The following is a 15,060-nucleotide window of genomic DNA, read 5'->3' on the forward strand; positions in this document are numbered from 1 at the left end:
CAAGGAATCTTATGGTTAAGAGATCTGGCTTTCTAAATACCCACCTGTTAAGAGGGTTGGGGTGGGGGCAGCTTTGTATTTCTAGACATCTCCCATGTAGCTAGAATACATAATTTGGAAACCAAGAAAAATTGACTTTGAGCATGTTGGTGTGTATGAAAGCATGGTCCAAAAATACATGTGGGGTTTAATGGTTGAGCTATAAAGTTGGTGATAATCTTTATTCCTATTAGCATGTTCATATATTTTTATTTGTACAAGTACTGCAAAACTTTCATCCTTGACTAATTTTTGTCGTCTTGAGATCAGGCTAAATTTGGGAGGAGTCCCCATGTGAAGACGGCTAACAGCCTAGATCAGTGCTTTAAGGTGAATGGGGCAGTTAAAACTTGTCATCAGTTTTCCACCATCTATACATAATCTTAGTGATGTGTGCTTCCAGCATGTCTGTAACTTCAGGAAGAGCTTTGGGGTCTTTGAGGGACAAGTCACAATAGCATTGAGCTATTTGAATATATATCATTGTATGTTCTCACAAATAAGATTTTGTTTTGTTTTTTTCTAATCTTTGGGCGACTAACTTACGGTCTCTGTCCTTTGACTCTCTATAATACACAGCATGAGCTCAACTTCATAATACTTGAACTATCATGCATTCTTGGGAGGTACTTAGTTCCAAGGCAATCTGGAGAAGCTTGTGGATTTATAGCACCTAGGACTGTAAAGCATTAAACGGAGCAGTTCTCAGTGAAACGGTAATGAATATGTTACTTTGCTGCTTGCTTGTGTAACTTGAAATTCTGCTTTTATATGCCACCCTTACAGTTAGTTTAGCAAGAATACTTAGGTTTTCTGAAATAGTATTTAGTAAACTGAATGCAGTATGCAACTGGTTAGTTTTTTCCCCCAATGAAAAAGATTTATCCTCCTGTCCTTCAGCTCTTCATTCACTGTAGAGAAAATACTGTTGTAGTTTTTCCATAGTTATTGATGAAAAATTAACTAGAAATAGTTGCTGAAAGAATGTAATTATCATTCATCTGAAGTTCACAAGTATTTGCTGCCACTCTGCAAACATTTTTATAGAAGAAGATTCACTTTGAAAAACATGTTGGTAATAAAAAGATACTCTACCTGTGTCAGTACAGAATTTCTTGTGGAGCTGCATCCTTTTGTCCAGAAGAAGGCTTTCTACTGGTGCCAATTTAGAGCAGTTTTTTTCTGGATATATGCATCTGCTGTGTCTCAGTCCGGTACTGTTTATATCTGTAGCATTGCCTCAGAGAAGCAGGTAGGATTTCCCAAATGGAGTAATTTAACTTAGGAGATAAAACTAATGTAAATGTTTTAATTTATTTTTGTCTAACTCGCTAAAATCGTAATGTCTTAAGCTAGCTGTCCTCTTTTCTGCTGAACAGTCCACAACACTAAAGTAAAAGCTAATAAATTATGCTTAACAGCTAATGCAGTCTGTGGACATGCATTCTAACATCGCATGATTTGAGCCGGTATGGATGCTAGGCTCCCGGCTAAATTTTACCACTGTAATGTAAACCAGTACAGGCTTTTATCTTACTGTAAACTGTATTTAGAAAGCCTAATTATACAACATGACATTCTTTCTTCACTCTGTGTGTATGTTTGTATGTTTTTATTTATATGCATATGCATAAACATAATCATTTAATGCTTTGGTGGCTGTATATAGCAGTTGTGTTTTTTAATATGGGAACTGTTCATAAGAAAAAAAAATCATGTAGATGTCGAAAATGTGGACATAACAGCTGTGAAAATAAAACTCTTTCACCTTTACCAGAAGGGTCTAGACTTCTGTTGTACTTTGATCTTCTTACCTAAACAATTACTTCATTTCCTTAGTTTCTTGAAAGCAGAAAGATCTTGGTGTTGTGAGTAAACTTTAGTTTGGTGAAGTAATGTATATTGCTGTGGTTTTGTACTGATACATAATTTGAACTCCTTGCCTAGCTAATGTATGGTGAAAATGGGTGACAAATTAGTGCACACTTTGTTGTGGTGATACATAGCTCTAAACTTGATGTATGGGTAAGTTTCTCATTTCCTCTGCCTCCACCCTTTGGGGAGATCCATCCCACTCTCTTCTTTACACAACTACTTTGCAACTTCCACATTGATGTTATTTGCTCTACATTTTGCAATGCACAGAACTAATTGTATTTATTCTTGAGTGAAACAGATAACCTTGTTTTATTCAAATGTTACCTAGATTGTGGTGATATCTAAGAAACAGCCAAACTGGGACAATTTTTTTCTGTCTTTAAAGCTGTGAATAGTACAAATTGAGACATACAATGCATTGCTGTAAGTTAGGTTACATGTTAAAATGTGATTTTTACCTTCTGTGTTAAAGTACGAGGTTTTGTATTTTCTCCATTTTTTTAAATTAACTAAATACTTCAATGAATACTTCAATGCCTTGCCCCAGTGCTTATGCATGTACTTATTTAAATCTGTTAATAACTTATGCTTTTCTCCTTGGCTTTTTTTAACTTTTTGTCCTTTGCTACTTTATACTAGTTTATAGCCCAGTTGTGCTTTTCATGAAGTATCTAAGTGGGTTTACATTTTTTCTGCATGTAAACTTACACTTCTGGTTTGTCATTCAGGAGGAGTAAAAGACATAAGAAGCATCTGATTTACTTTTACCAAATACTCAAAGCAAGAGTTGATATCAAGTGGTCACTACTTCAGTAGTAGTGTCAGTAGTGTAACGGATAGTAAATTTAATCTAGAAGAGTGACTCACAGTCTTACCCTGAACTGGAAATCAGTTATTCTAAATTTAACAACCCTCTTCTAGAATTCCTCTATAGTCACATCATTACATCCTGGAATTAGAATATACTAAAAATAAGATTGAATGGGATTTGATTAATACTTGAAATATCGATGAAGGCATTTAATGCTTCTGTATGAAATCAAATTTTATAGGCTTGTATTATATATGTATTTAATAATTAATAGAACTTATTTTCATGATGCCAATTACACGTAGTACAACAGGTACTGAATGCTTGACCTGAGTACCAAATACTTTGTAAGGAGACTGGAGAAGTGAAGCAAAAAGAATAAAAGGATCTGTGAACGGTATCTGGGGAAGAATTTACACCTGAGGTGATCCATCTGTTTTCAAACTGATTAACACAAAATAGAACAAGGCAGACATTCAGAATGCTTAGGCTAAGGGAAAAGGATGGCAGCCTGGATGTGTGGGTTTGTGAGTGTGGTCTTTTTCATATGAGGTGTTACCAGCTGTGTAAATGTGCAGAAACAGGAGCTCAGATGCCTAGAAAAGGATTCATAACGTGTATCCTTAAAAAACTCTGGGGCTGTTGTTTTTTAATTCTGATAAAGAGACAGAAATGAAAAGAAAGTGTTTTTTGGACAGAAAAAGGGAACTGTTGTGTTTTGTTCTCCAAATATTCCAATTGCATCCAGGAAGCTGGAAAGTGTAGTGTTGGTTGGCTTTTAGAAAAGGAAGAGACCTCTTAATTCCAAATAGTGTTTTTTGTCCCTGTCCATATGTATTTGCAGAGTCTCATTCAGCATAATGGTTCCAGATAGGCGCAGTGTCTCATTACTGTTTGAAAAGGCTTTTTTTTTTCCTTTGTAGCTCAGTATGTAACCTGCATTGCAACAGACTTAAACTGGTTTCCTGTATAAAGCTTTGTCTTTGACTTAATCTTGGCTTCTCTCCTGTAACTCCACATCTGTGAATGACTCATAACAAGCAAGGCCATCAGAAAAATATTGTGTACGTTTTTATCCAAATCTGTAGGGGTTTTGTTTCTAATTTTTTTGCAGCCTTGCTACATTCTTCCCTCCCATGTAATGAATCATACAGTATCTGCACGCATACCTGACAAGAAAAGTGGTTGTGCATTGAGAGAAAGTTGAATGCTAAACAAATAGAAAGAATATCCCCAGCCATCTATCTGCTGAGAGCAGAGCTTTTGTATTTGGCAGTTATCCTCTGTCAGCCCCTGGGGCACTTCTGATATTATGATTTTCTTTCCCCCTGTAAACAGCAAGATCTGTTAAATGGATACTCTGGCTTGGGGGCAGAGTTGGATATGTCGGGCACTGGCAGCAAGAGAGGTTCTGCCTCCTGAGACACTGAAGGGCTTTTTTTGAGCCTTCACAGCATCCAGTGGCTCAAGAAGGCAGCCCCGCTGCAGAGCTTTTTAGAAAAATACCGAGCTTTACATCTCTTCTCTTATGTGAATGTTCTGACTCATTTCCAGATGTGTGACAGCACAAGGGTAGCTCAATCAGCTGTCCTGTCCCTTATGGAGTGTTTATGGTGGCTAGGCTGCAGGGAAGAGGAAAAATGCTGGAGCCTAAAACATGTGTCCTTGTCTTCAATCTTTTCCTCTCACTAAGTATCTTCCTAGGTGAACAACAGTCCCCAAATTCAGTGTGAGTTAAGTGCATGTCAGCTCATATGCTAATAACAATAAGGGAGTTAACTGAGGTAGGCAAGATGGAAGCGTGGCTGGAATGGCTTAACTGTCCGGCATTGTTTTGATCTTTTCCCTTGTGTCAGGGAGTAAGCATATAGTAATGGAAAAGTCGGTTGCTGGCATAAATAGCTTTTTGTTGCTGTGATAAGTGTTCTATAACAGCAGTGGGTCATATGGGAGATATTGGTGAGATTTTCCTACAGCTACCAGAGCAGCCCTTCTCCAGCTGTCTCCTCCAAAACTACCTCTCTTTGGATCATGGGTCAAGGGAATTGATACTATCTAGGCTGTGTTTAATGTGGGAGAGTGCTCTTGCTGACTTCATGGCTGGCCGCTAACAACTTCTGTCAGTTTTGTGCCTACAAAGAATTGGAACAAATAAATACAATGTGAAAATTGTTTCTGGCCAGCCTATCATTTTCACCACAGGTTCCCAAATTTCCTGAAAAACTGAAGTGCAGAAAGGCCTGTTTGAAGGAAGGGAGACAATTAACTAACTCCTTGAATAAAATAACAAAAGCTAAACCACCTCATCTTTCCTATCCACATCTCAGTAGAGGTGACACTTCTTGGGATGTGACTCCACTTCGCATCTTTCTGGAGGGCAGCTTGGCCAAGGAGTGTAGGAAGACTGAGGTCACGGATGCTTTAGTCTTATGTATTTAGGTAGCAAAAATGTTTTATGAACGTTAGAATGAATCATTCTCTTCCCTTGTTAGTACTTTAGCCAATATTCTCAAAAAATGTTTTTCTCAAAACTGGGAGGAAATACTGGGGTGAGCTACAGTGCATGAATGTACTTAATATAACGTTTCAATCAGGTTTCACTCATGCTAATAGCCATGGATCTTAATAAAACTGTCTCATTGTGATTGACAGTGTTTGATAGTTTCACTTTTTAAAAAGTGATTATCAGTAGCACAGATACAAATTCTTTCTCTCAAGAGAAACTAGAAAAAGGTTGTTAAACTCAGCTACTACAAAATTTAATTTATGAATGCTTAGAGTAATGCGCCAACTGTTCTTCTTGTTTCAGAAAAATATCCAGTATCTCTTATGACCAGCAGCCCTCTAGTTGGGATGCCCTGTCTTGAATTCTTATCTCCTTTCCTACAGCCTGGCAGCTGGCTACACTTTCTGCATGGATATTCCACTGTAATTTTAACCTTTTACAATACAGTTAAAGTGCTTACAAACTTGAAATGGAATCTTTGCATTAGCTTGAAACTCATTATGCTTTAAGGAAAATCTTAAATGAAGTTGTGTGTGTGTGTGTTGGGTTTTTTGGTTTTGGGTTTTTTTTTTAGACTTCAATTGAATTTTTATTAGCTAAGGAATTTCCAACAAGCCCTCTGCTACTCCCAGAAGCAGGGCTGTTGATTTAATCTCTGTCAGTCATGAAATCAAGAATTCAGAAGGGTTTTTTGAAGAAAAGTGCAGGATATATAGTGACTTCCAAAGAGACTCTTTACTCTTTGGTTTATCAGGTTATGGTTGAGCAACTGAGTATTCTAAGGGAAAAGAGGCTTTAGTTTCAACCTAGATTTTGACAATGAGAAATAGAAAGGTGAGAACAGGCTCTAGAATTGCTAGCATCAAACTAAAGAAGTTGGTAAAAGTTTGGATGAAGGAAGAGGAAGTTGAAAACTTCATTTAGAAACGTCAGCTGGCATATCTACTATAGGAAACAGCTAAAGTCCTTGAATGCATCTGAAGGATGACGTAGGAGACTTCCAGGAATATTTTACCCAGCGTGCAAAAGCACAGAGTAGAAGAATTGACTTGCATGGTGTTGGGATAGACTGCCAGTAATTGTTTTTGCTTTTTGGCCTCTTCCTGATCTATGATGGCAGTTCTACCATAGCAATCCTAATCAAGCTGCGAAGGGGAAAGTTTTGTTACTGGGATTTCCATATGCAAGGAAAGAGAAGCAAAGTAATAGACATGGCAGGATGTTTGGGGCTTTAATGGTGAACAAGTGTCTATCTGAGGCAGCTAATACAGTAGTTTTAATCAGGTAATACAGTGCTGACAGCTAGTCAGTTTTCCTGGCTTCATTCTTAAGAGTAGCTGGCAGGACGCGAAGCATTCACTTATCTTCATTAAAATCCTAAATCTTGTGCCATGCACTCGACTGTGCTCCATGTCACATAAGGAAGTGTTCTGTGGTTGTGCGGATGAGCTAGACCCATGTGTGCCTTTCAAAGGGGAGATTTCTAACAAGGAAAAAGGGGTTCCCAAAGCAACCCCAGCTTCACAGCCTGCTTTCAAGCTGTGACTTGGCTATAAAAATAAATAAATAAACAGACTTTCTCTATGCAGAGACTTGGCAGACAGCTTTTTCCCTAGAGATAAATTTGTTTTGCAAAATTAGAAAAATCTGTTGTTATATATCTAAAATTTACAGTTGTTATGTATTAGATTATTGGTTCTAGATAGGCTTTTATAGTTATGCAACTCTAAAAAAAATATTGATGGGGGGGGAAATTGACAAGACAAGTAGCCTTCAGTGTAACTCAATTCTTCCCCCCCTTCCCGATGCTATTAGTCACCAAATCCATGGAGTCCTTACAGAAACTAGAAGCAAATCTCTAGGAATATTTGTTCAAAATCAATGTCTCTTTTGTCTTTAGAGTGTATATGGTTTTTTTTTCTTGCATTCTTTCTTGGCAATGTATGCAGAGGTAGTGGAAGTAAGTGTAGTTTATTGTAAGCTTTGCCTTTTTCTCTGCATTGTGGTTCCCTTTATTCATCGCAAATGATGGATCGATGAAACTTTATGAATTTTGGTTGTAGGATGGTTTTTGTTATTAGCCAACAATCTTAATTTTAATATAGTATGCAGGGGGAAAAAAGTTATTGAAAAGTAAACATTCTAATAAGTGAATATGCCTATGTAGTCTTCATGATTCTGTATCTGAGAGTAAATGTGGGCTTAAGGGGAGAATGAAGAATATGGACATCTGTTGTGGTTTAACCCCAGCTGGCAACTAAGCACCATACAGCTGCTTGCTCACTCCCCCCTGGTGGGATGGGGCAGAGAATCGGAAGAGTAAAAGTGAGAAAACTCGTGGGTTGAGGTAAAGACAGTTTAATTGGTAAAGCAAAAGCCGTGTGTGCAAGCAAAGCAAAACAAGGAATTCATTCGCTACTTCCCATCGGCAGGCAGGTGTTCAGCCATCTCCAGGAAAGCAGGGCTTGGTCACGCTTAATGGTTACTTGGGAAGACAAACCGCCATCACTCCGAATGTCCCCCCTTTCCTCCTTCTTCTCCCAGCTTTATACGCTGAGCATGATGCCATATGGTATGGAATATCCCTTTGGTCAGCTGGGGTCAGCTGTCCCGGCTGTGTCCTCTCCCAGCTTCTTGTGCACCCCCAGCCTCCTCGCTGGTGGGGTGGGGTGAGAAGCAGCAAAGGCCTTGACTCTGTGTAAGCACTGCTCAGCAATAATGAAAACATCCCTGCGTTATCAACACTGTTTCCAGCACAAATCCAAAACATAGCCCTATACTAGCTACTATGAAGAAAATTAACTCTATCCCAGTCAAAACCAGCACAGTGTCTTACCTGTCTGTGTTTACATGCGCATTCAGATGACATAGGCCTTGATCCAAGAAACCTCATCCAGCTAGCAGGTAGTCCGAAAGGAGGCCATAGATGCTGGACTTCCGGGGGCTCACAGACACTGTATTTCAACAGCAAGGTACAAGTATTCTATACTCAGTCTGCTTTTTTCCCAGAATTAGTTATAACTTCTGACAGATATAGCACGTCTGGCCTCTTTATGGATAGCTTAGTAGCTTGCGTATCAAGTTCCAACAGGAGATACAGTGGAACCCACCCAAAAATGTCTAGATATTTAACAATCTATTTATTGTCACTTATTGAGCATGCTGAAATTCTTCCAATTCTTCTTTGGCTGCTCTACCAGAGGAAGAATGCTCCCATAGAAACATTTTAAGTTTGTATCATGGTTATCTCTTTGTCTGCATTGTTTTTAATTTTTTTCCCTAACTTCTTAATAAAATGTGACACTCTTATTTTCACCTTCAGTCCAAGAGTCCTTTTGTCACAGAATATGTAGATATTGGGTAATTTTTGTAATATTCCCGATATCTTGTAGGTCCTGACTTGACAAATTTGTCAGCATGATAGATGGACAGGTATATTTTTGCTAGTTTTCTTGGTTTTTGAGTGTGCCAGTAGCTTCTTGAGTATTTTGGGTTTTGTCTCCCTTCGCCCACCCCGCCTTTCTGATACCTCCAGTGGACTTTGTGGCTTTACTCTGACCTGTCTACGGTGAGCATCCTCAAAAGCATAAGGTTGCTTTATACATGAATTTAAGAAAGCTTAAATGCCTGATTTTCATTCATGACTGGAAAACTTGGTCATATTTATGAAGCTACTTGAGACCCTAAAATACTGAGATGGATGATCAGTGTTACAAGTTACTTGATGAAATTTGTTATAATGAATAATAAGGTGAGAAGAATATGTAATGTTATTGAAAAGCCAATTGAAAAATAATATTCAAGATTGTTGTGCAGATTTCTTGTTTGTTTAGGCCTTGTTACTTTTCTTGCCAGACAGTTTCATTTTAGCTGAGTTGTCTCTCTATCTAACTTCTTAGTTTCTAAGCTGAAAACTGGAAGTGAGACTAGCTTTGCAATTACAAGGAAAATGGAAAATTGTTTTGTTTGGATTTCAACAAATTCAATTTAAGGTCAGATTTTTTTCTTTAACAATGTGTGCTCTATCTTTTTGTTCCTAAAGGCATATTTTTCAGCAATTTGGCTTAACTCTGTGGCCATTGGGGTGGAATTCTTTATCTTGGCTTGATATAAGCAAGCTTTCAGAGTATGTATGGGTTAGTGTCTGACTTTGTGCACAGGAAAACATAATCTTTTTGTCAGGTGGTTTCTGGTTCAATGAAAAAAGTTTTTGGTTGGGGTTTTTTGTGTATGATAACCAGCCTGGTAACTTCTGAGAAATAGCTCAGGGTTTCAATGTGAATAACTGTCCATTTCATTTAAAAAATAATAATAAATAAAAAACAACCCGGCTACATAGCTAGCATGTTTCTATGGCAGTTTCAGAAAAAATCAAATCTAATTAACATGAGGACAATCTCAATATAAGTGTAATGAATTCTTTCTCATTCAATGGATAGAAAAGGTAAAGGATAATTGATTACTTACCTCCAGGTATATTATTCTACAGTTTCTTGAAATCCTGTTAAGTTGGTTGTCTGGCTAAAATTAAAATAGTATCTAGTTATCTCTCCTGTTAAAGAGTGTTTTGATGAAAGGAATGATTTTGTTTAATCATAGCTGAAACCTGAAGAGCAGAACATGCTTTTACGTTCTCTTATAAATGTAGTCTTTTAATGCAGATAAGAGGAAGAAGTTTTGATACTAATCAACGTAAAGGCAAATTCACAAACATATATTACATTGTGTTTTGATACAACTTCAAGAGCTTAGAAGTTGAGACACAAAGCTGATGTGTGAGATCAACACAAAGTTACAATAACTCATTTAAACAAGACTTGACTTAATCAGTGTATCTTGGGTTCAGTTCCTGTAAAATATGGCCTGTATTGTAACAATTTTTTCATAATTAAAATAACATTTGAAGTAAAAGTTCAAATTCATTTTTCCATGTGAACTTAGAAGAAATTACAATTGGACTTTTTTATGATTTGGTGATTAAGTAGACAAGCGGTGTACTTCATGGGTACCGTAATAGTTAACACCTGTTTCAACTGTTTTATATTTGTATTGGATGGAACCTCAGCAATTCAATATATCTTGAAAAGCAAAAACCTAATATAAAATTTTTCATGGTATGGAGGAAATTATAACAAACAGAGTACAACTTAAAATCTAAAATGCTTATTATGCACATTTACATAGCCTTTCGTCTGTATTTCTGAAACCAATGTTACCATTTTGTGTAAAAATAATCCTAGTTTTTGTGAAGGTCAATTAAGTGATTATTCAATACCGTAAAATAAATACTGCTTCTAAGAAAACAGTATTTCCTGAGTAGCAGAGGTTGGCAGAAATGAATCAATTTGTCTGTCAGAAGTCAATACACTGTATTAATTAGTTTGGTTTGTGGCTTCTCCCAAATCTGCTTTGGGGACAGGGACCATGGGCAGAAGGGTGGAGTGGTCTCCTAAGGTGAGTAACCAGGCATGGCTTTCCAGAGCTCACCTGCAAATCTTGTCAAAGCACTGATGCTTTCCTAGTTCTTATTAGAGACACTGTTAAGCAGTTGTCATTGTACACATTTAGTTGAGTTCAAGGAGTACTTTCATTGACTTGGTAGCACTTTTGCTGTAAAATGCGCTGTTAGAAAGTTAACTGCTCTTCTCCTACTCGGGTCATACTTGCGGTGCCTGGTCCTGCTGGCGGAGGAGCCTGTGGTTCTGGAGAGGACTTATAAAAAGATAATTTTGTCTGCTACTGCTTCTTGAAGCTGTGGTTGCCCAAACACCTTCGGCTGGCATATGCCAGAGCTGCCAGCTAAGTGAGCCCCAAAGATCTCCTTCCCTCTGCCCTTCCCAGCTAAGTAAGACCGGGGGACTGTTCCAGCAAATGCTACTTTTTTCTACCAAGTATAAAGCTAGACCTGGTCCCCACCACGGCTGCACAGAAAGCTGTGCCATCAAAGGAAGGAGAACAGCACAAGGTGCAAGTGAGCAGCAAAGGCTTTTTCTTTTGGTGGCTGAAAGTGTTCTTATAAAGCAAAAGTCTGTCTGTCTTCCACAAGTAACTACTTGGACTTGTCTTTTAAAAACATTCTCACAGCAACTGAGGATAGTGGGGCTCTAGTGACCTGCATCTGTAGGAAGAAAGCTCTAAAAGTGTTATTTTCATCATTATTTGAAGTGGAATTGAGCAAGCCATTAAATAACTGAACTGTACTTGTTGACATAATACTTCCTAGATCAGAATTAGTGATAGTAACTTAAGTGCTAGGCATTAATGTCACTTCCTAATGTTGTTTGTTACTGGTATGGTATTTTGAAATAATTAATTTCGTTTGCAAAGTCAGAAAATGTAAAACTTTGTCTATTAAAATCTGAAAGCTTATTTCAAATTTAATGAGATGGGCTACATTGTGCCTTCCATGCAGCACAGATACAGCACTGCCGGCCCCCTCAGCTTCCCACGAAAGGCTTGTTCTCTTGGGTGTTTGAGAACTTGGAAATTTACTGCTTTTTGAAGAAAGCTTGGTTTCATATTAAAATTTTCATTAGTAACTAGATTACTAAAATAATCTGCCAGGGTACATCTGTCAGATACAAATTTTGGGAGCTTCTCAATAGGATATTGAGAAGATGATGAGGTTTATCCTCAAAGATGAGGTTTATTTTGAGAGCTGGGGTTAATAATCTCAAGATTTGTTTAGAAAGAAGTTGAGCTTAGGATGCAATGACCTAGCAGACTTTTTTCCTAAACACAAATTAACGCTTGCTTTTCTTTTTATCTGATTTGAGGTAAACCTCAATGACTTACTCAATTGCAGCTTATTGTAGTGAACACTGTAAATGGTTTCCATTTTTAATGACTTGTGCATAAATTTCATAACTCTGGAATGCTTCTCTTGCTCATTTCCCTGCAAAAGGTGCTGGTTTTGTCTTGTTGTTTGAACAAAATCTGTTTAGCCTTTCAATTATGAAAGAAATGGATAAATTTCCCCTTGTGTTTGGTTACTGTTTTCGGAAGTGCTAGAACTGTCTTTGCCTGCTTTGGAGAGGAAGAAAGGCTTGAAGATAATTTCATGTGAATAGTAAATGTTTCACACACCTGTTCGAAACTTTCTTAAATATAGGTACTTAGTTTGGGGGTAAACATAGATTAAAATGTATGTAACTGTGGGTAGCATCCCAAAATTCATAAACTACTGATGAAACTTAATTTTTCTTAACTCTAATTTCTCCTCCTAGAAATAAGAAAGCAAATTTTAGGAAGCAAGTAAAATAAAACTAAACCAATAAAATTGGTACAAAGAGTTATATCAAGAGGGAGGGCAAAAGGAAGAAATACCTGGAGAATAGCTAACCTAAAAGGAAACATAATATACTGCTTCATGCAGTTTATCTTCAAATTTTTAGGCATTTTTTTTTTATGGTGAAAGATACCATCCTAAGTGTAACTCAGTACTTTAAGCTGCAAATATGAGCATCTTTTTTTTTTTTAATTCAGTGCGTAGTGGAGATGGTAATGACTAGATCACCTTAATATAAAAAAACTATTTTATATGGAAAATGATCAGAGGCATACCTCTTCATGGATTAAATAGTGCTGCACTGTGGATACAAAGTGACAAACTACTAATATATTGCAATATGTTTTTAATCATGTGAAGAACTGCTTTAAGGTACAGAGACCTTAAACTTCAGTGTTTTTTCCAAAAAACACCATGCAATCTTCCCTGCCTTTTCGTAGATATCATGAGACCTGACAAATGGGTTATCATAAAACATATCTTACATGCGAAAAAGCTGTAATGAAAGACCATATCTTTATAGTATGGTGTAGCAACTAAACCCACTTATTATTAACTAAAGATGTTTCTAAAGTGCTATTTGCTCCAACTTCAGTATTCTCTATACTGTTTTTTTTTTTCTGTGAACCCAGTTTAGGATGTTCTCATTCCCTCTTCTTCCTTACTCTGTCCGTGCTTGTTGGAGTCCATCTGTTGTGCCATACAGTTGGTGGTGGGGCCAAGCTGTAAATCAGGTCACCAGAATGATTCAGATTAAAAATAAAGCTACAATAAAAAGCTTGGAATTTGCTTTGTCAGCATTCTGTTTAAATGCCCTGCAGAGCATCACTGCTATTATCTAAGCCATCTCTTGTTTGTATTCAGTTTAGAAATCATGTATTTGCAGCTGGAACAAAATCTGGCTATTCTCAAAACTGCAACTTCAGCCTCACATCTGTCATGTTCTCATCTCCAATTTATCTCCTGTACCCTCTGATTAAAAGCATGTTGGTCCCATGTTACAGTTGAAATAGTGTGGTGGTACTCCTCATTTCCCAAAAGTGTTTCATAGCTATTCCTGAGTTAATGGAAAACTTGTAAAACAACATGCATCTATGAAGTGGCTGCTGTCAAAAGAAAGTTGTGTTTTTCTGCTAGTATCTGTAGCTTGTAAATCTGAAAAACTGAGATCTTCCCCAATTGTTTTCTCTGCTTCCAGAAAACCTTGTTCTGGTGAAACGTGCACCACTTTACTCTTCTCTTACAGGCACTTGCGGGTTTTGAGGGCGAGGAGGGCTTTGTTTTCTTCTCAGACTTGTGGAATTGCGGAGTCTGGAATTGCATAGCAGCAAGATGACTGCTTGACAGGCTTCATTCACTGCCTCTCCTCTGACTACACTTGAGTTAAATAACATGAACTTCTGAACTGTATTAGATAAAGCTTCCTAGTGTACGCTTTCTCCATGGTATTTACGTGTTGTTACTGATATTTTGAGAAGCCTGTTTCAAATGTAGTGGCATTGCTTCCTCTGAGGTAGAAAAAGTCATCTCGTGCCTCTAGCCTGTATCTGCTTGGTTGCATTCGTTCTTAGGTTGCGTTAGCTGAGTTAACGTTAACTTAAGAGTTTGGAATTGCTTGTGTAATCGGAAGAGTGGGGAGAATTAAGTACCTGAAACAGTGTTTTGAAGCCAGGGTGATGGGGTGAGCTAGAGGTTTGTTTTGTACATGAGAAATACAGAAAAATCATGATGACAATGAGTTTCTTCAGTAATCCAGTACCATTCAGGAAACATTTTTTGCACTTGGAGTTCCATTTGGAGGCATCCATTTCTCCAGGGTAAAGGAGATTATCCTCTTCGTAATCAGCTTGAGCTACTGTGTTTTGAACTGGTAGCTAGGTCTCAGGTTGCAACACAGATAAGCTGCAACGTAAGCTATATGCAAACAGTTCTATCATTTTAAGTGCAACCATTTACATTAACTAAATTTACAATTCTGGGTTTAAATACATGTGGGAGATAATCCAGGCCCTAATCCAGGTCTTGCTCTTGAAATCACTGGATTACATGATTGCTTCTTGTAAGCCGCCAAGCTGTGTTCTACAATGACGTTTTGTTCTGCCATTGTGGTGTTGTCAGCACTGTTTTTGAAAAGTACTCTGAAGGCTCTATACTCTGTTTACAGCCTACATGTGTTTAGTGGTTATTCACTCTTCCTTTTGTTAGCATTTTCTTTTATGTAAATACAAATGTCCCAGTGTGACCAGTACAGCCCTAGAGTACAGGGAGCATTTCAGTGTACTGGCACATGTACCACTGGCGATGCCTGTTTTCCCCACTCATCCTCTCTGAAGCTGAGGTCCTGGGACCTCCCCCCATGCTTAGTCCCTTGCACTGGGTCAGTTGACGCTGCGAGAGGTGTGTGTTGGGTGTGAGGAGGAGAGTGGCGTTCTCGGTTGTCTCTTCTCCTCTAAACAGGGTTGGTGTGAAGAGTGTTTTCTGATGGTGTTTCTCTTCACAAAGTAAAAATTTTTGCCTTTCAGCCTTTGATTTCCTAGG

At 37.8% G+C, this 15,060-nt stretch overlaps 1 protein-coding gene across 1 annotated transcript in view; it reads left to right on the forward strand.

The window, feature by feature from the left end:
• The window catches only part of BICC1 (BicC family RNA binding protein 1), a 115,861-nt gene that overhangs the window by 22,691 nt on the left and 78,110 nt on the right, over positions 1-15,060 (forward strand). The window lies entirely within an intron of this gene.

The sequence above is a fragment of the Gymnogyps californianus genome, chromosome 6 (assembly GCF_018139145.2).
Source record: "Gymnogyps californianus isolate 813 chromosome 6, ASM1813914v2, whole genome shotgun sequence".
Classification (NCBI taxonomy): Eukaryota; Metazoa; Chordata; class Aves; order Accipitriformes; family Cathartidae; genus Gymnogyps; species Gymnogyps californianus.